The following is a 22066-nucleotide window of genomic DNA, read 5'->3' as shown; positions in this document are numbered from 1 at the left end:
TGCAGTTTCACAGGTGAATTCTACCAAACACTTAAAGAAGAGTTAATACCTATTCTTTTCAAACTACACCGAAAATAGAAGAGGAAGGAAAGCTTGCAAATTTATTTTATGAGGTCAACATTACCCTGATATCAAAACCAGATAAAGACACTACAAAAAAAAGAGAGCTGCAGGCTAATATCCCTGAAGAACATCAGTGCAAAAACCCTTCACAAAATATTAGCAAACCAAATCCAACAATATATTTAAAAAATCATTCATCATAATCAAGTGGGATTTATTCCTGGGATGCAAATATGGTTCAAGATTTGCAAGTCAATCAACATGATACATCACATCAACAAGAGAAAGGATAAAAATCATGTGATCATTTCAATAGATGCAGATAAAGTATTTGACAAAGCACAACATCCATTCATGTTAAAGACCCTCAACAAAGTAGGTTTAGGGGGAACATATCTGAACATAATAAATACATTATATGACAAACCCACAGGTAACATCATAGTCATTAGGGTAAAACTGATATCTTTTCCCCTATGGTCAGGAAACAAGACAAAGATGTCCACTCTCACCATTTTCATTTAACATTGCTAGGCACAATAATCAGACAAGAAAAAGACATAAAATGCATTCAAATTGGTAAGGAAGAAGTAAAATTTTCACCATTTGCATATGAAAAGATACTATATAGAGAAAACGGTAAAGACTCCACAAAAAATCTACTAGAACTGATAAATGAATTCAGTAAAGTTCTGGTATACTGTGGAGAATAAGCTTAGAAATTCCCTGGGCTTACACCAATGGGTTAACAAGGCATAAAGAATTATGAAGCCATAGGATGCTCACACCTGAGCTTGGGTAAACAAGACAAGGCAACCACGAATAGGGAAGTGCAAAGGCACCCGATAAATAGGTATATGAAATAAATAAGATTAGATATTCAGGGTGGAAGCACCCCCAATTTAGTACTATAGCAGAAAGCTGCTTTTACATGAAGGAAGGACCTAGCTAGGTAAACAGGTAAATTGGGCTATAGACCACTGCAGTGCAGGTGAGACAGCCCAAAGGGGAAATGATTAATAAAAGAAAAGATGTCTTGTTAACTCTGAGGTCACATGTCCTACCTGTCTCATCCCCTAGGCTAGCTAAGATAAACAGAGGTGGTGCCTCATATCTGTTGTAAACAACCTTCCGCTTAACTGCCCAGCATCAGGATTTTGCTTTGTATAAACCCAAACCCCTAACCCCAGATATCTTCAAGACCCCCTTTCCCTCATGTTCACAAGTTAATGTTCACAGATTCATTGTCACTTTGTGTACATCCATCACCATGTTTGTAAGCCTCTGATCCTAATAAAAATGGGGCAAGGAGCCTTATTCAGGGCTCTTGTCTTTTCTCGGGCATTAGCCATCTCTTGCTTTTCATTCTGCATCCCACTCTCTTCCTAGACAAGAGAGAACTTTAGACCCAGAGTCTATGAAAGTATACAAAATCAACAGATGGAAATCCTTAGTATTTCTAAGGATAATGAAGTAGCAGAAAGAGAAATTAAGGAATCAATCCTATTTACAATTGAACCAAAAACAATAACATACCTAGGAATAAATTTAACCAAATAGGCAAAAAACATGTACTCTGAAAACTATAAAACATTGATTAAAGAAATTGCATATGACACAGTGAAATGGAAAGACATTTCATGCTCATGGATTAGAATAAGTATTGTTAAAATGTCTATACTACCCAAAGTAATCTACAGATTTAATGCAACCCATATCAAAACATGAACAGCATTTTCTCAGAACTAGAACAAATAACCTTAAAATTTATGAGGAACCACACAAGACCTCAGATAGCCAAGAAAATCTTGAAGAATAAAGCTGGAGGTATCACAATCCCAGAAACCAAGATATATTACAAAACTGTAATAATCAAAACAGTATTGTACTGGCACAAATTTTGACAGATAAATTAATGAAACAGAATAGAAATCCAGAAATAAACCCATGATTATATGGTAAATTAATCATCCACAAAGCACAATAGAATATGCAATGGGAAAAAGGCAATTTCTTCAACAAATGATGTTAGGAAAACTGACAGCTGCATGCAAAAGAATAAAATTGGATCACCCTCTTACACCATACACAAAAATAAATTCATTATTGATTAAAGACTGAAATGTGAGACCTGAAGCCATAAAAATCCTGGAAAAGAGTGCAGGCAGTAATTTCTGACATCAGCTGTAGCAACATTTTCTAGATATGTCTCCTGAGGCAAAGGAAACAAAAGCAAAAATAAATGAGAATACCTCAAAATTAAAACCTTCACAGCAAAAATATTCAACAAAACTGAAAAAGAATTTACTAAATGGTAGAAGATGTTTGCTACTGATACATCCAATAAAGGGTTAGTACCCAAAATATATAGAGAACTTACAAAATTCAATACAAACAAAAAATAATCCAATTAAATCCAATAATACAATTAAAGTAATCTGATTAAAAATCAGGAGAAGACATAAAAAACATTTTTCCAAAGTAGACATATAGATGGTAAACAGACACATGAAAACATGCTCAACATCGCTCATCATCAGGGAAATGAAAATTAAAACCACAATGAGATATCACCTCACACCTGTCAGAATAGCTGAAATCAATAACACAAGAAGGATGTGAGGATGTGGAGAAAAAGGAACCCTCTTGTACTATTGGTCAGAATTTAAAATGGAGCAGCCACTATGGAAAACAGTATGGAGGTTCTTAAAAAAATTAAAAGTAGAATTACCATATGATCCAGTAATTCCACTTTTCGGTATTCACTGAAAGAATATGGACACACTAATTCAAAAAGATATATGCAGCCCTATTTATTGCAGCATTATTGACTGTATATATACATATATGTGTGTGTATGTGTATGTATAATTGCAGCATTATTGACAATATATTATATATAAAATAATAATTATTATAATAAAATTATTAAATTATATATATGTATATATACATATATATATATATATATTACTCAACCATAAAAAGGAATGAAATCTTGCAATTTCCAACAACATGGATAGATCTAGAGTGTATAATAGTAAGTGAAATAGATTAGTCAGGGAGACAAAACCATATGATTTTCAATTCATACATGGAATTTAAGAAACAAAAGAAATGAACAAAGAAAAAAAAACAAAAAATTGACTCTTAATTATATAGAAGAAACTGCTGGTAATCAGAGGGGATGCTGGTGGAGGGATGGGTGAAATAGGTGGAGATTAAGAGTAAACTTATCATGATGAGCAGAAAGTGAGTAATTGTATAGAATTGTTCAGTGACTATAGTGTACACTTGAAACTAATATAGCACTGTAAATTAACTATGCTGGAGTTAAAATTTTTTTAATTTTTAAAAAATAAATGTAAAATATTAAAAAATAAGAAAAGTGATATATATTCTCATTTTTTTAAAATTTTCAGTGTTCTGTGTGTGTATGTATATACAAATTTCTAAGTAGTATCACATTCCTTTTGATTGAAAAACTTCCTCTAACATCTTTTATAATGTTAGTCTGTTCTAAATAAATTCTATGAGCTTCTGTGTTGGTGGCAATGGATTGCCTCATCTTCAGTTTATCTGAAAACATCTATATTTACCTTTATTTTTGAGAGATACTTTCATTTGGTATAGAATTCTGGATAGGCAATTTTTTTCTTTCAGTGCTACATGTATTTACCCATTGTCTTTGTCATGCATAGTTTTGGATAAGAAGTCTTCTGTAATTGTGTATGCAGTGTTTTTTTTTCATTTTTTCATTTTTTTGAATTTTTAAAAAAGTATTTTGATTCAGTTATTTAACATACAGTGTTATATTAGTTTCAGGTGTACAATAGAATGATTCAACCATTCCATACATCACCCAGTGTTCATCATGACAAGCGCACTTCTTAATCTCCATCACCTATTTCAGCTATCCCCCCATTTCCCACTCCTCTGGTAACCATCAGTTTGTTCTCTATAATTAAGAGTCTATATTGCTTGGTTTGTCTCTCTCTTTGTCCCCCCTTTGCTCTTTTGTTTTGTTTTGTAAATTCCATGTAGGAGTGAAATCATATGAAATTTGTCTTTCTATGGCTTATTTCACTTTATGTTATCTAGCTCCATCTATGTCACTGCAAATGGAAACATTTCATTTTTTATGACTGAATGACATTACATTGTATACATATACAAATAACACTTCTTTATCCATTCATAAATTTATAGACATTTGGTTTGCTTCTGTATCTTAGCTACTGTCAATAATGCTGCTATAAACATAGCGTGCATGTATCCCTTTGAATTAGTGTTTTTGTATTCTTTGGGTAAATACCCAGTAGTGCAATTGCTGGATCATAGGAGAGTTCTCTTTTTTACTTTTTGAGGAAACTCTATACTTCTTTCTACATTGGCTGCACCAGTTTGTATTCCCACCATCAGAGCACAAGTGTTCCTTTTTCTTCACATCCTCACCCAATACCTGTTATTTCTTGTGTTGTTGATTTTAACCATTCTGACAGGTGTGAGGTAATATCTCATTGTAGTTTTGATTTGCATTTCTATGATGATGAGTAATGATTAACATCTTTTAATGGTTTAATGGTCTGTTGGCCATTTGTATATCTTCTTTGAAGAGATATCTGTTCATGTCTTCTGCTTATTTTAATTGGATTATTTGTGGAAGGTTTTTTTTTGGTGTTGAGTTTTATATGTTCTTTCTATATTTTAGATATTAACCCTTTATTAGATATGTCATTTGCAAATATCTTCTCCCATTCCATAGGTTGACTTAGCTTTGTTGATTGTTTCCTTTGATATGCAGAAGATTTTTATTGTGATGAAATCTCAACACTTTATTTTTGCTTTTTTTCCCCCTTGCCTCAGGAGACATATCTAGTAAGAAGTTGCTATGGCTGATGTGTAAGAGGTTATTGCCTGTGTTCTTCACTAGGAATTTGATGGTTTCCTGGTGGTTTCCTGATTCTACTCCTGAATCTAATACTACACTATATGTTAACTAAATTGAATTTAAATTTTTAAAAAAGGAAAAGAAATAGAAAAGATTTTTTAAAAAGTAAATAAAATAAAGTGTGTCTCTTGTAGACAGCATATAGATGTGTCTTGTTTTTTAATCCATACTGTCACCCTATGTATTTTGATTGGAGCATTCAGTCCACTTACATTCAAAGTAATTATTTATAGATATGCATTTGTTGACATTTTATTACTTATTTTGTGATTGTTTCTAAAGATTTTCTCTGATTCCCTCTCTGAACCTCTGATATATTCCCTTCATGTTTTGCTGATTTTCTTTAGTGATATATTTAGATTTATTTCTACCTTTTGCATATTTATTAGTGGTTTCTGATAATATGGTTACCACTGGGTTTGTATATAATATCTTGTGCATATAGCATTCTATATTAAGTTGATGGTCGTTTAAGTTTCTTTTTTCCTCTACTGTCCATATTTTAGGTATATGTTATTATATTTTATATCTTTTTGTGTATGAGTGCCTTGACTGATTTTTTTTACAGAAATATTTCTTTTTACTGCTTTTGTGTTTTCTACTTTCGTATTGTCAATTTGGTCTCTCTTTTCCATGCAAATAGTCCCCTTTAACAATACTTGCAAGGCTATCTGAGAAACTCTTTTATCTCTCCTTCTATTCTGAATGATAGTCTTGCTGGATAGAGCATTTGTGGCTGCAGATTTTTCCTATTCAGCACTTTGAATATATCATGCCACTCTCTTCTGGTTATCAAAGTTTCTGTTGAAAAATCTTCTAGCTTTACAGGATTTCCCTTGTATGTTACTTACTTCTTTTGTCTTGCTGCTTTAAACTTTTTTGCTTATTTCTCACTGTATTTTGCCAATTTAATTACAATATGTCTTGGTGTGGGTCTGCTTTTGTTGATTTTGATAGGAGTTCTCTGTGCCTCCTGGATCTGGGTATCTGTTTCTTTCTCCAGGTTAAAAAGTTTTCAGCTATTATTTCTTCAAATAAATTCTGCCCGCTTTTCTCTCTCTTCTTCTAAGACTTTTATGATACAAATGTTATTGTGTTTGATGGAGTCACTGAGTTCCCTAAGTCTATTCTCATTTTATAAAATTCTTTTCTCTCTTTTGTTCAGCTTGATTACTACCCATTACTCTGTCTTATAGCTCATTAATTTGTTCCTCTGCTTCTTCCATCCTGCTATTCATTCCATCAAGTGTGTTTCTCATTTCATTTATTGAGCTCTTTATCTCTATTATGTTATTCCTCATCTCTGTGTTAAGGCTCTCAATTATGCCTTCCCCTCTTAAGTACAGTGAGTATCTTTATGATCTTACTTCAAATTCTTTATCAGACATGTTTCACTTAGATCTCTGACAATGACCTATTCTTCTTTCCTTTGGGATAAATTTCTCTGTACCCTCATTTTGTCTTCCTTTTTGTGTCTGTTTCTCTGTGTTAAGAAAGTCAGTTATGTCTTCTACTGTTTAAAGTAGTGACTGTATGAAGAAGATGTCCTTGAGTGCCCTGCAATGCAATGTTCCCTGTTCATCAGAAATTGGCACTTCAGGAGAGTATCATATGTGTGTTGCTAATGCCCTGCTATTGTGTCTCAGTAGAGTCTCCTTTCAATGCAGTTGTCTTCATTGACTCTCTGCCTGTTGTTGACTGTGCTTGCTCTGGTTTTGTTAGTGGGACCCAGGCAGGCTAGCTCTGAGGGGGTGTGCCCACCAGGGAATTTGGGAGCCAGGCAGGGATGATTATAAAATTTTCACTGAGCTTCTAGTTCTATGCTAGATCCCCTCCACCACAAGTGCTGTGGTGGCTGGGGGCTGTGAGCTGGGGTGGTTAGGACACAAGACTGGACATGAAATGTGGTGTTCATCAGGCACAGCTGGGGCTGGGTGTGAAGGTGGCTTGTGGCAAGTGGCTGGGTGTGGGACAGTAACTAGGTGTGGCTTGGGGTGGCAACCGTGTACTCAGCAGCTGAGTGAGGTGCACTGCAGTGGCTGGCCATAGTGTGGCAGCTGGGTATGGCATGCAGGATCAGCTGTGCATCCCGCAGCTGGGCAAAGCATACACACTAACAAAATTTTTCCTGAGCCAGGGCCAAAGCAGGCTTGGAGTGGACAAGTCTTCAGGAGAACTCATTGGTGTGGCACACCACTAGCCAGTTCAGTAGTAAGTGTCTGCACAGCACCACCTCCCGCAGGTTGCTCTGTATTTATACTGGGGAGCAGGGGAGAAAAATGACATTTGCCATCTCCCTCTTTTTTTTTTAATATATGGAATTTATTGTCAAATTGGTTTCCATACAACAACACCCAGTGCTCATCCCAAAAGATGCCCTCTTCAATGCCCAGCACCTCCCCTCCCCTCCCTCCCACCACCCATCAACCCTCAGTTTGTTCTCAGTTTTTAAGAGTCTCTTATGCTTTGGCTCTCTCCCACTCTAACCTCTTTTTTTTTTCTTCCCCTCCCCCATGGGTTTCTGTTAAGTTTCTCAGGATCCACATAAGAGTGAAAACATATGGTATCTGTCTTTCTCTGTATGGCTTATTTCACTTAGCATTACACTCTCCAGTTCCATCCACGTTGCTACAAAGGGCCAGATTTCATTCTTTCTCATTGCCACGTAGTACTCCATTGTGTGTATAAACCACAAATTCTTTATCCATTCATCAGTTGATGGACATTTAGGCTTTTTCCACAATTTGGCTATTGTTGAGAGTGCTGCTATAAACATTGGGGTACAAGTGCCACTATGCATCAGTACTCTTGTATCCCTTATCCCTCATTTTTGGAGAAGTCCCTGAAGATGCTCCAAAATCAGTATGAGCAAATCTGTCTTCTGTTTTTTCCCAGAGCTGTGTTAAGTGCTGTTTTTAAGTTGCCTTTCTGCATAGGCTGCTGTTTCTTTAAGGGAAGCAACCCACCTATCACTTTACCTCCCAGCTTGCCCAGTGCTGAGTCAGCTGACTTTTAAACTCCAGGCTCCAAGTCCCACTGGTTTTACAATCTCATGAAATTTAGCTCCTCTGGTTTTCAAAGCCAAATATTAAAGGGTTTAGTCTTCCCCATGTGAGCTCCCTGGTGAGAGGGCCTGTTTCTCTGCCCTCTCCACACACCCAACTCCCCCCCTCATGTCAATAGCTTCCCTCCACAATTTGGACCTTCCTAAGCTTTCAGAAGCAGCTTTTTCTCTATATTTAGTTGTGGAGTTTGTTCTGCCAGTGTTTGGATTGCTCTCTGGTTTATTGACTTGGATGTAGATGATCCAGTTGTAAACATGAATGAGGAAAACTCAGGGTTGTCCTGCTCTGCTGTCTTCCCAAGGTCCTTAAAGCATATATAGCATTTCTTTTTCTCTGGCTGCCTTGAAGACTTTCTCTATACTTTGGAGCATACTACTTTATGTAACTAGGTGTGTGTGTGTGTGTGTGTGTGTGTGTGTGTGTGTATTTGTCATATTTGATTCCTATGCGCTTATTGGATCTTTGGTTTGTTGTTTTCATTAATTTTGGAAATTTTTCAGCTATTATCTTTTTTTCATTCTGTCTCTCTTCTAGAGACCTGAAAGGGATGCATTAGACCATTTGATATTGACCCATATCTTTTGGATGCACTGTTCAGTTTTTTATCCCAATTCTTTTATTTACTTTTAGATCATTTCTATTGACTTCTTTCCTTGGTTATGTCCATCTGCTAAAAGCCCACTGAAGGATTTCTCTGATACTATGTTTTTATTTCTAACATTTATACTTGACTCTTTTTTATTACTTCCAATTCCCTGATGAAATTTCAAATCAGTTCATGCATGGTATTCATCTTTCCTACTAGGTTCTTGGAGATTAATCATAGTGATTTTATTTTTTTAATTAATTAATTAATTAATTAATTTTATTTTATTTTTTTAACGTTTTTATTTATTTTTGAGACAGGAAGAGACAGAGCATGAACAGGGGAGGGTCAGAGAGAGAGAGAGGGAGACACAGAATCTGAAACAGGCTCCAGGCTCTGAGCTGTCAGCACAGAGCCCGACACGGGGCTTGAACTCACGAACCGCGAGATCATGACCTGAGCCGAAGTCGGACGCTGAACCGACTGAACCACCCAGGCGCCCCTTATTTATTTATTTTGAGAGAGAGAGCATGCACGAGTGGATGAGGGTAAGAGAGGGGGAGATAAGTCCGAGCAGAGTCCATTATGTCAGCACGAAGCCTGATGCCAGACTCAATCTCCCAAACCGTGAGGTCATGACCTGAGCCAAAATCAAGAGTTGGAGGTTTAACTGACTGAGCCACCCAAGCACTCCTAATCATAGTTATTTTAAAGTCCTGTATGATATTTCAAATATATGGGTCATCTCTGTGTATACTCTGCTGATTGCTTGATTTCTTGACAATGTTTTTTTTTAAATCTTTTTTGAATCTCAATTTTTGACTAAATGACAAGCATCATGTATAGAAAAGTAGGTACTGAGATAAATAGCATACACACAATCACTTCTTCAGGCACACCATTAATGTAGAGGATGGAGTCAATCTGGTCAGTAGTTAAGCTGGATTGTTTTTGCTTTCATTATCTTTAGTGCCTGCAAGTTTCCAAATTCTCTAGTAGTGGGCTTCTGTTACTCTGTGTTTATTGGGTACCTGAATGCAGAGAGCTCCACCCTCAGTTTTCAGTCATTTTTGCATGTCTGTAAAGGTTATCTATTTCTATGTTCACGTTCCCCTCCCAGAGGTTGACTGATGTGATGTTTGAAAGATTCTTAGTTCTCCAGGTCCAGCTGCAGTCTCAAGAAAGACTAATGAACCTGGGCCATGAGGAGCAGGCCTTCCCAGTGTGGTTTTCTCTTTCACTGCTCTGTCTCTATTAACATTTCAGAAACCACCTTTATTAAAGATTTGTTTAGCCCTTAAAATTATAAATTCTAAGACCTAATGGGGATATTTAAGTCCAACTACTCATCCAAGTTCATCTAGCCATCTAACTGCCCAGGCAATTAGGTTATTTATATAACCTAGAATTAATAGGACACTAACATTCAATGCAGACTATTCTATCTCTGGATAGCTCTGATTGCTAGATCTCTCTTATGTCTAGTTATGATTGGTCTTCTCATAATTTCCACTAATTAACTATACCTGTTTAGGTTCAATATAAATTCAATACATCTTCTATATAATAGCTCTTCAAATACTTGAAGGCAAGAATTATTCATCCATATTTTAATTTTAAAAATGTATTGAATGCCAATGTGCCAAATACTCTATTTGTTACTATACTTTTGAAAAAAGTTATAATTTTACAAGATCTGAAATTCTAGTGGTAACGATAGAAACTGTAATGCAATATGGTAAGAGAATTAACTGACATAAATTTGAGCAGAATGTTTTAGGAACACAGAGAAAGAATATCTACTTGGAGGGACAAAAAGTGCTAGGGATGGCTGCCTAGAAGAGCTGAGACTTGTAGGAAAGTAAGAATTAGGTATATGGCAGGAAGAAGGACATTTCAGGCAATGAGTACTATTAGCAAAGGCTTGGAGGTGTATATACTTGAAATAAAAAGAAATTCAGGTACAGATATGAAGGGTAAGGAAGGCACCTGGGAGCACATCACAGTGTGTACTATATGCTTTATCCCATAGGCAGCAAGAATCATAGTCTACAAAGTCCTTGTAGAAGACAAGCATAGTGTATAGTATAGTATAGTATAGTACAAACAGACATATGCAAAAGATGTTTGTAAGAGTTCTACTTGTGCATAAAGTGGAGAACAGTAGTATTTCAGGGAATGTGTTCATCATGCTGTTCAGCATGAAAATAAGCACTCTCAGAAACATCTTTTATACATATGTGTCTAAACAGTGTTTTATATGTAGAACAGTGGGTGAATGCATTCATTCATGGAAGTAACATTTGGAATACTTGGAAATGTATAGGCACATTTTTGGCTCATAGTGACTAGAGATTATAGCTGGCATTTAGTGGGGTGGAGCTGGGAATGTTAAATTTGCTGTAGTGTCCTATAATGCAGAGGATAGTGCTATATGACAAAGGAAGTGTGAACAGCACCCCCTTGGGAAGCTTAAAGAACAAAATCTGGAAGGTGGCAGGAAAGGTTGGAATCAAGGGCACAGGTCCAAAGGTAGACCTAAAACAAAAAGGGAAATAGCACATTTTTAGAGACTAGTAAACAGGAATAAAGAACTAGTAACAGAGGAATGAAGTTTATTTTAGATAATGTTAGAGGTTGAGGAGGAATCATACCTGAGAACTAATAAAGAGAAAGCAAGTTTGTCTGAAAATAAAGAAGAGGATCATTGAGTGGGTGGCCTGAAGACAGAGGTGATGGGTGACCCAGTCATCATGAGGGTAGAATAGGAAGTAGGCAGGGCAGGATTTGTAGGAGATCTGAGCACCCTGCTGGGTACTGAAAAGATCCAAAGAGTATCAGAAAACATCCTACCAGGAATCAAACTAGGATAATTTAGTGATAGTTTAATAAAAGGACTACTTACAGAGGTGTGAAACGGTTGTTTAGAAACAGGATATGCAGTATCCTGGGGTTAGTGACAGCAGATCCCTATCACCCTTAAGCCTGAAAGACACCTGTAGAGAGGGTTACTGTGAAAGGAGGGGTGGTTTTGGGTCAAGGGTGTGGTTAATCTCAGCACATTCTCCTGCCTTTCTCTTATTTCCTGCCAGGCCTTCCCAGTGTTCATACTTAACCAGAAGTCAGAGTTCATGGTAGCCTGTTATATAGCCTATTATCCAAGTCAGAGTAGGGTAGGGAAGGACGGATAGTCTGAAGGACAAATAGAAAATGTCTAGTTCTCAGAGTATGGTTTAAGATTGAATAACAGAAAAAGATAACTTGGTGTTGATGAGATCCAGGAATTTAGAGATTGTTATTTAGTGGAGCTTTAAGGACATCAATGGCAGAAGTTGGATAGAAAATGTGACAGCAATCCATGGAGTTTACCTGTCTGGTATCCTTTCAAGAAAGGAAGTAAAGTAAGCATGGCAGTTTAAGAAGAAAAAAAAAAACAGTTTTTTGTTTGTGGTAGAAATGTGTGTGGTAGAAATGAGTACAGTTCACAAAACCTACTTTCTTTTCTGTTCATGGCATATGGCCAGACTCCATTTGCCAGCCTTTGGTTCAGTTAGGAGGGGCCATAGAGCTAAGTCCTGGCCAATGGCATGTGAGTAAGAGTCACACACACTGCTTCTTGGCCTGGCCTTTAGAAGCCCTCCTGCGTGAGTCTCCATGTTTCCCACTTCCATATGTTGCCAAAGGGGTCACCTGACTACGAAATAACATTGGGCTTCTTTGTGAGCACAAAATAAACTTTATTGTGTCAAGTCACTGAAATTATGAAATTTTCATGTTGATAGAATAGTTATACTTTCCTTTAAGATGTCATTCCTCCTGGGTCAGGCTAAGGATATGGTGATGAGTGAGTAGAATCCTAGAAGCCCTGTGTAGCAAAAATGGGCAGACAAGTGCTGACCAGGGGAGGAGGTGGAGAATAAAGGTAAGAGGAAATTAAAGAACATTTCAAGATGAGACTGAGGAATCTTTGAGAAATGATGACATTGACAGCAAGAGGAAAAAGAAGAGGAGAGGAACAAAACAGATCTGTGGTTGATGAGCCTGGCTTTGAAATTCAAAATGTTAAGTTCTGGTTGGCACTGAAGATGCCAGGAAGTACCTGGAGACAAGAAGGTAAGAGGGAAATTTAATCTAGCATTCATTCAGTTGTTTGTTGAGGACAATGAGTTCACTGAGGGACAAAGAGTACTCTGAGTCACAGGAAAATGCCTGTGGTCACTTCGCGGTGGGAAAGATATCAGAATGAACACTGAAATCTGCCCAAGCAGTTAGAAATCTATGAGAAATGGGTTAGTCCACTTTGATTAGTTCTGGATGAAACTTTTACTTCTGACTAGCATGACACTTTACATGGAGTGGGTATTGAAAATAGTCATTGCAGAAAATGAATAAAAGAAGGAATAAAAATGAATCCTTTAAAAGTTTTGGAAATATTCCTTCTGGTAAAATTATGACTCAGGACACAGTGTGTGTACATGGGAAGAGTCTGTTTGTAGCCTTCATGGAGTCAGGAATGTCCCAACCCCAATTCCATTTGGAAATCATCAAAGTAGGGACAACAAAAGGAAAGTGAGGATTTGTTTAGTCAGAGAGTGGATAGTAGTGAACTTGAATAGGGGTGCATTCTTTTTAGTGAAGTTGCTAGAGCTGATTGGAAGTAATATGAGAAAATGTTCCATTCTGACTACCTTTCCAAACCACTTCCCTTGCTTGTAAGGCCTGTTTTAGACAACAGACCCACTCCCTCTAAGTCTCTTCAGGTGGCAAGGGGAAGGGCTGCTTGGCCATTATTCACTTAAACCTCTAGTAGATTTAGAAAGTGGTCCTCAGTTTGTTTCCCAACTGAATAAAATTATTTTGAAATAATTTTAGAATTATGGAAGAGTTGCAAAGATAGTACAGAGTATTCATATACATACTCACCTAGTTTCCCTTAATGTTAATATCTTATCTAAACATAGTACAATTATGAAACTATTATTACTGTAAAAATTATTACGGTAAGAATACAGATTTTTAATTCAGATTTAACTTGTTTGAATGAAAGCAATTATTGCATCATTTGCAGGCAGCCAGTTTTTATCATAGTCAACAGCAAGAGATCATCTAACACACAACTATTTTCAAGGGACAATTCAGTTTTCAACTCTTAAAGCTCTGTTTGCAGATAAGTGGGATATAAAAAGGAGATTTAAGGCCTTGTCTTTACCACAGGGAATGAAGTTTTAATGGAGTTCTGAGAACAGGTGACAACTGGTTGAAAGAGGCATCTGGAAAGGGGCAGCGCTGGGACCCTGAAGGAGGCAGACACTGGGACTGGTGGTAAAGATGGTCCTGTATGCAAGACATCTTGACTTCCTTGTCTCACTCACATCCCCATCTGAAAGGGTGAAAGTACCAGTAGGTCAATTCTGTGGTGGGTTATTGTGGGAAGAGACAAACTACCTGATAGATAGAGAGATAATGGTTGTGGAGCTCTTTACAGTTTACAAACTTTTTCACAAAATTACTAATGGGTGTCCAGAACCCGAGTTTGACTAACCACAGGTTAGTCTTAGAGCCATGAGGAGCCTCAGAGAGGATCTTGCCCAACCCAATAGTCATAGAAAAGGCACTTGGGCCCAGAGTTGCTTCTGCTGGGTGACAGCTGAGGGAGGGCCAGCCCAGCTTCTGACTTTCCATCCCATTTTTGTTCTACTCGATATTTTCACTTAAATCTCCAGAATACCCAACTTGGGTAGTAAAACTCACATCTGAGAAAACAGAAATGACATGACTTGTTCTTGGCAGTCTTTTTAGTTAGGATCATAAGGTTGGTGCAGAGAATCTGAGACTTTACATCAAGGTCATCCAAAACAGAATAGGCCAAAGAGAAGAGGAAATCCTGTTTTGAGTTAATAAGGAAGAGTTAGGAAATTGCTGGCTTGGAATGTGGAATTTTAACTCTTTTACAGTATTCTATGGCCATGTGCTCAGAGAAGCTGGTGTGGAGCATTTTCTAAACCTCTGAACCTTCATGGGAAATTTTCATGCCTAATGACTTTCAGGTCACTCATTGTTTTTTTTTCATGTGCTTTAAATGAGTATCTTTATGCTTTAAAAATATCCCAGAGTACTTGAGTTTCATTTGTAAAGTGGGTTATCAAATGTATTGTCTATTTTTGTAAAGAAACACTTGTTGTTTTACTGAATGAAAGTATTTATGGGATTTTCTTACAAATGAAACAACACTGAGGTTTCCTGAAATGAAGTGAAACAAGGTCTTGCTCTGGTCTGGCCTTCGTGAAGCATGCATAGGAACCTCTTTCTCTGTCTCAAAAGTGACAACGTGGCCTTTGTAGAGACATCTCTCACAGCATTTGCCTGTGATACAGGGAGAAGGTTGGGGCCTTTAGAGGAGTTTTGACTAGTTTCTATTGTGTCCCTAACAACATATCTCCCAAACCTCTCTGCTCCCCATCCGGGATCCCAGATTGGGAAGAAGATGTGTATCTGTGCTTGGAGGGAAGAAGGGAAGTAGATGCAGGGCCCTTTATGCCTGAAGCCACCGGGGTGATTAGATGTCAACAATCTCAGTGACTGATGCTTAGTCAGTAGATGACCTTTTACTCTAGAGGGTTTAATTAGAGAAAGTACTGCATATAAAGACAGATTAGGAGGCTTTCACTGAACCATAATGGGTTTTTTTAATGTTTATTTTTAGGAAAGAGAGAAAGAGGATCTGAAGCATGCTCTGTGCTGACAGCAGAGAGCCCGATGGGGCTCGAACTCATGAATCAAGAGATCATGACCTGAGCTGAAGTCAGATGCTTAACCCAGGCACCCCAAACTATAATGTTTTTAAGCAGACTCTTCACACAAATAGGAGAGAGTCCCTTTGGGTTGGCTTGAGGGTCCCAGGCTGGGCTCTCACACTTGCCAAAATCTACTTCCATGTTCTGTCAATGGGGCAGATTTGAACTGCTATTTGAGCTGACACTGCTTACAGAAAATAAACTTTTAGTATATAGTATATCCCTGAAAAGTGAAAACAGAAAAACTAGTATCTTAGCAAATTCCCTTTTTTCCTTTAAAAAAAATGCTGGGGATGAGGTGAAGAAAGGGAAAAGAACAATTGTCCCCATTCATGCTTCTTGTCAGCATAGCTGATCAAACTCTTTAATTTCAGAATTGCTAGATGCTATGGTGGTATTCTTCAGGACATCTCATTTTCCTACCCTTTTCCAGGCATCCACTAATATATTTGCTCATTGCCACGTGTGCTTAATAAGATAAGCCTTCATCTCAGAGGCAAGGGCTGGCTGCCCCTATGGTTGATTTTCTCTTCCATGAGATGTTCTGCTGTTCTTGTCCCCACCCATGGATGTCCCACTCAGTTCCCAGGGAGGCCATTTTTGTCCCCACAAAGCAAGCTCTAGGCAGTGTGGTTGTTGGAGGAAAGATTTAGAATCACCCCAGTCTCCCTAAAGTTTATTCCAGAAGCATAGGTGGAGTCATTTGTTTTTGTCAACATTTGAGCTTAAGGCTTGGCCATGGAATTTAATAAAACAATTTAAGATTCTTTCACAGAGAGATATAAAGTAGAAGGAAACTCTTTTAAGGTAACAAATATGTGGATATAGTATCCTTGTTCAGAGCCAACACTGGAGAATGGGGTAATTTTGTTTTGGATTCAAATGAGGTAAAACTCTAAAGGAGTGTGGCTCAGTTTCTTTGTGGTTCATAAATCAATTCTGAAGGCATTTCTGAAAATTAAATAACAAAAACAAAAACAAAACATTCAGGCAAAAGAACTGTTGTCTATCCAGGTTGTATATTTTATCCGCATAAACTTAACACTGCCATATTGTTGAAGCAGAGCCTAAATCTCAGGCCATTTTGCATCCCTGAATATCAGCAGGAGTCTTAAAAGTAAGGCCATTTTCTTACACAGGTGCAATTCATCATCACACCTACCAAAACTAACTTCTAAATATTGTCCATACTTAAGCTTCCTCTGATTATCCCTAAAATGTCTTTGAACACTTGACTTACTAACTATTATATTGAAATAACATGTTACAAATTACATTGAAGGCAGAATTTGTTTGAATGTAGGAGTTCTGATGTGGGTTTGAAACTATTCAATGCAAATACTAACCTTTCCAAAAACCAGTCCCTTTTCTTAGGACCTCAAATTTCCAGGGCAATCACTAGTGCTCTGGAGCAAGAACTTGATAAGAAGAGGTATTTCTAGAGAAGGGTAGAAGAAACTCTTTCATTTCTTGAGGTTACACACCGATAACTTCATCCTGACCAGAGAGAGCTCTAATGTGAAGGAGTTTGCACGAAGTGAGACTCAGTGGGTCTTGGTTATAGCTCATCCCTTTCTCAAGCTAGTTTTGGGATCATAGGAAGGCACTAATTTATTTTAGCCTCAGCTTTCTACTTGGTAAAATCCACATGTAAATATCGTTTCTGCTCACTTGACAGAGGGTAAAAAATCTTGTGCATGAAGGTTCTTAGAAAAGCAGTGTGCTAAAGCTATGAGAGGCAATGCTGTGAAAAGAAATGATGGTTAAATACAGGCATGCTTGTACAGACATGTGCTCATGAGCTGGCCTTTTAGCATATTAGTGTGCACGATGATATCTATATTTTGTTATTTCCACAGAGGAATAGTTTGTTATATAATACCAAATAGACCTCACATGACTGGTGTTCATGAAGTGCAACAGTATTTCTTCCATAAATCTTAGGAGATATACAAAGTACCATCAGGAGACAAAATTTACTTGTAGAATTTCTCCCTAAAAATTATAGGACACTAATCACTTAAATGACTGCAAAGTTTGAACACATTTTCTAAGAAGTAAACTTTTATGTAACTGTTTCTTTTGCTTTTGGCCCTGAGCCTCTGTGCACTTGACTTCCTTCCTCTTGGGCCACTCTGAATGTTCTCTGCACACCTGTCTTCAGAGATCTGCCTCTCAGGGTGTACCTTGGAGTTTTTCCTGTACCTGTCTATGTTCAAATTTATTCCATGGCATCAATTACCATCTACTTCTTTTTTTTTTTAATTAATTTATTTATTTTGAGAGAGAGAGTGCGTGCAAGTGGGATAGGGACAGAGAGATATGGGAGAGAGAATCCCAAGCAGGCTCTGCACTGTTAGTGCGAGCAGGGCTCGAAGTCGTGAACCATGAGATCATGACCTGAACTGAAATCAAGAGCTAGACACTCAAGCAACTGAGCCACCCAGACACTCCTGACTATGACTTATTGTGCTCATGGTCATGGGAGTCCAGAATGGTTCATCCAATTTCTTCAAAACCAAACAGAAATATCAAGGAATTGGAGAAAATAATGAAACTCAGCTAGAACTTCTGTCAACCTACCTTTTCATGGGTTAAATGCTTCCCTCCTTTTTTTGTGTGATCATAGATTTGCCAAAGGCAGGCAACCAGAAGGCCAAAAACAGACATTTTGTTACTTGATGCTTATACCTCTCCTTATATGGAGCACAGGCCGGGGTCCTATGTCTAGTTCTGCACTCCTTGAGACCAGAGCTAAATGTGATTCATCTCTAAAACCTCATGGAGCCTGAGAATTACCAACTTATCTGGGGTAACACCTCTCAGTTGTGACATTTGACAGATGAATTTGTGTTTCTCCTCTGTGAATTTGTTACTTTAAAGAGGACCCTCATTCAGCAATATTTGCTGTCACATGGTCAGTTTTATATCAGGCAGTATAGGCCATACTTAAGTGCACAAGCTCTGGAGCCAGACTCTTTGAGTTCAAATCCTAGACTGTTCCTAATCAGTTATGTGGCTTTGGGCATTAGTGGACCTCTGTATTTCAGTTTCCTCTTGTGTACAATGGGGATAATAGTATAGATCTGAAAAAGCTGTTCTAAGAATAAATGCTAATACATGTAAATAAATGCTAATACATGTTCTACGCGTTAGAACAATGTCTAACAAATAGTAAGTACTCAATGTTATCAAAGTGCCTAGGGATGGACATGCCCTTGACAATGGGGTACATGTACAGAATCTAGAACCCTAAACTGTGTTGCGCAGACCTTAATGTACCTCAGAATCACCAGGGAGTTAGGTAAAAATACAGATGCCTGGGTTTGCTGCCCCAACCCCCCTGATTGATCCCATTGCAACCAAGTTTGAGAACTGCTTCATAGACAAAACTGGATTTTTTCCCCTTCACGAAATAAAAACTTTGAAAAGTAGGTAACCAAGGCACTTCTTTCCTCCTAAATTCTTTTAATCAGTCTAAGCTAGTGGAGGAGTATTCAATAATGAGGGCTGACTTCCAACAAGGACTGCAGGGCTGCTGTGAGGATTATCATTTGTGTGTCATTAACAGATGGCAAGGTATTCTTAAAAACAGTGGCATTTTTCAAAGGTTCTGATTAGGAACCTACAGTTTCAAAACCCATTTGTCATTGGAAACATCACCATGGATAATATATCACCCATCAACTTATATATAATGGTTTTTGTGTTGTGACTTGGTACTGTCAAGCAGGATAACAAACCTTTAAAAAATAATATATATTAATTTCCTCCTCAAAAGAATCTCCTTATTCTTATGAAGATATGTTTTAAGTTCTTTATCAAGTGACTGACAGGACTGAGATGGGATTGGGGAAGGGCCCACTCAGCTTTGAGTAGCTTTTCCTGTCTGGTTAGGATCCCAAGCATTCTTAGGAGGTGGTGAATCCCTCAGCTTGCTATGTTCAGGAAGTCAGTCTGATCACAGAACTATCTTCCTGTTAAAAAGTGATCATATATTTTGTTATGTTTTCCTCCTAATATTTATGCAATCTCTTCTCCCCCTCCTCCTCCCCTTCCTCCTCCTCCCCCTCTCTCCCCTTTTCCCTCTCCTACCCCCTTCTCCTTCTCCTCCTTCTCCTTCTCCTTCTCCTTCTTCTCAGTCTTGTCAGGTTTTGTCCCCATTCTCTTTTACATTTTCTCAGAGAACCAACTTTCAGCCTTGTTGGTTTGATCATCTCTGGTGTATCTTTGTTTTGTACTTCTTTCATTTCTGTTTTTTATTATTTCCTTCCTTTTTTTTAAACGTTTGAGTTTGAGACTTACCTCATATTCAATCTCCTCTGCCCTTGAAGTAATTCTTCAACTGCAGCTCACATTTTGATATGAAAAATTTCATTATTGTTTAGCTCTCAATTTTTCTAACTTTTGTGATGTTTTCTCTTTTGACCAAGATGTTCTTCAGTAATCTGATCTAAAATTTCCAAACATATATGGGGTTTTAAAAGTTTTCCTGTTACTGATTTCTAACAGAATTTTATTGTGGTCAGAGAACTTGTTAGTGATTCTTTATTATTTCTTGAGCCTTGCTTTGGGGCCAGTATGTGGTGAGTCCTCTAATGACTGTAAGTTTCTATAAATTTCAGCCAGATTTTTTTTAATTATGCTTTTTATTTATTTATTTTTTAATATGAAATTTATTGTCAAATTGGTTTCCATACAACACCCAGTGCTCATCCCAACAGGTGCCCTCCTCAATACCCATCACCCACCCTCCCCTCCCTCTCACCCCCCATCAACCCTCACTTTGTTGTCAGTTTTTAACAGTCTGTTACGTTTTGGCTCCCTCCCTCTCTAACCTTTTTTTTTCCCTTCCCCTCCCCCATGGTCTTCTGTTAAGTTTCTCAGGATCCACATAAGTGTGAAAACATATGGTATCTGTCTTTCTCTGTATGACTTATTTCATTTAGCTTAACACTCTCCAGTTCCATCCACATTGCTACAAAAGCCGTATTTCATTCTTTCTCATTGCCACATAGTATTCCATTGTGTATATAAACCACAATTTCTTTATCCATTCATCAGTTGATGGAAATTTAGGCTCTATGAAGAACTCACCAAACTCCACACCCAAAAAACAAATAATCCAGTGAAGAAATGGGCAGAAAACATGAATAGACATTTCTCTAAAGAAGACATCCAGATGGCCAACAGGCATATGAAAAGATGTTCAACATCACTCCTCATCAGGGAAATACAAATCAAAACCACACTCAGATACCACCTCACATCAGTCAGAGTGGCTAAAATGAACAAATGAGGAGACTATAGATGCTGGTGAGGATGTGGAGAAATGGGAACCCTCTTGTACTGTTGGTGGGAATGCAAACTGGTGCAGCCACTCTGGACAACAGTGTGGAGGTTCCTCAAAAAATTAAAAGTAGATCTACCCTATGACCCAGCAATAGCACTGCTAGGAATTTACCCAAGGGATACAGGAGTTCTGATGCATAGGGGCACTTGTACCCCAATGTTTATAGCAGCACTTTCAACAATAGCCAAACTATGGAAAGAGCCTAATTATGCTTTTTTATATTTTCTTCAAATTTGATAATTATTTTCCTTGCTTAACCCATTAATACTAAGAAAAATGTGTTTAAATCTACTAATATAATTGTGGGTTGTAAATTCCAGCGATTTTTAAATTACATATTGAGGTTATATTGTTAAATGTACCTAAGTTTAGAATCATTTTATCTTTCTGGAAAATTGTTACTTTTATCAGTATATAGTAGCAATTTTTATTCTTAAATAGATTTTGCTTTAAAGTGTGTTTTAGTTGATATCAAATTAGCACTACTAGTTTTCTTTCCATGAATATGTTCCTGACATAATTTTTTTAGCCTAGTATTCTTTTGCTTTTAATATTTATGAGTCTTTTATTTTAGGACCCAGATATAACACATTTTAAAGTAACATATAGATGGATATTTTTGTTCTAAAGATTTATTTTATTGAAAAAATCATTTTTGACATTTGTTAATTAATTTTAAAATATTTTTACCTGCTTCATTTGCATTTTCTGTTTACTCTTTTCGTGCTTCAATCTCCCCATATTAGTTACTTTTATTGGTTTAGTTTTTAGAAAACTTTCTCACCAACATACACTGATTTGAGTTTCTATTCTATATTTTTACTTAAAAAATTTTTTAATGTTTATTTTATTTTTGAGCAGGGGAAGACCAGAGATAGAGGGAGGCACAGAATCTAGAGAAGGCTCCAGGCTCTGAGCTGTCAGCACAGAGCCTGACTTAGGGCTTGAACCCTCAAACCATAAGATCATAACCTGAGACAAAGTCAGATGCTTAACCGACCAAGCCACCCAGATGCCCCATCTTTACTTAAAAAAAAAAAAATCAAAACACAACATTTTTATTGCAAAATAATTTAAGACTTACAAAAAATGAGCTTCAAAAATAGTATAAAACATTCTGTATTCCTCTTCATCTAGCTTCTCCAAATATTAATATCTCACATAGACATAGTACAATGGCCACAACCAGCAAGTTAACATTGATACAATATATTATTAACTCATCTACAGATCTTATTCAAACTTCTCTGATTG

General features: G+C 37.2%; 1 long non-coding RNA gene across 1 annotated transcript in view; it reads left to right on the top strand.

Moving 5' to 3' along the window:
- LOC123608126 overlaps positions 1 to 22066 on the top strand; it is a 59495-nt gene that overhangs the window by 22301 nt on the left and 15128 nt on the right. The gene's annotated exons all lie outside the window — the stretch shown is intronic.

This window comes from Leopardus geoffroyi, chromosome B2, assembly GCF_018350155.1.
Source record: "Leopardus geoffroyi isolate Oge1 chromosome B2, O.geoffroyi_Oge1_pat1.0, whole genome shotgun sequence".
In the NCBI taxonomy this organism is placed as follows: Eukaryota; Metazoa; Chordata; class Mammalia; order Carnivora; family Felidae; genus Leopardus; species Leopardus geoffroyi.
Note: the sequence above shows the minus strand (reverse complement) of the source record. Positions and strands in the feature narration are given on the sequence as shown.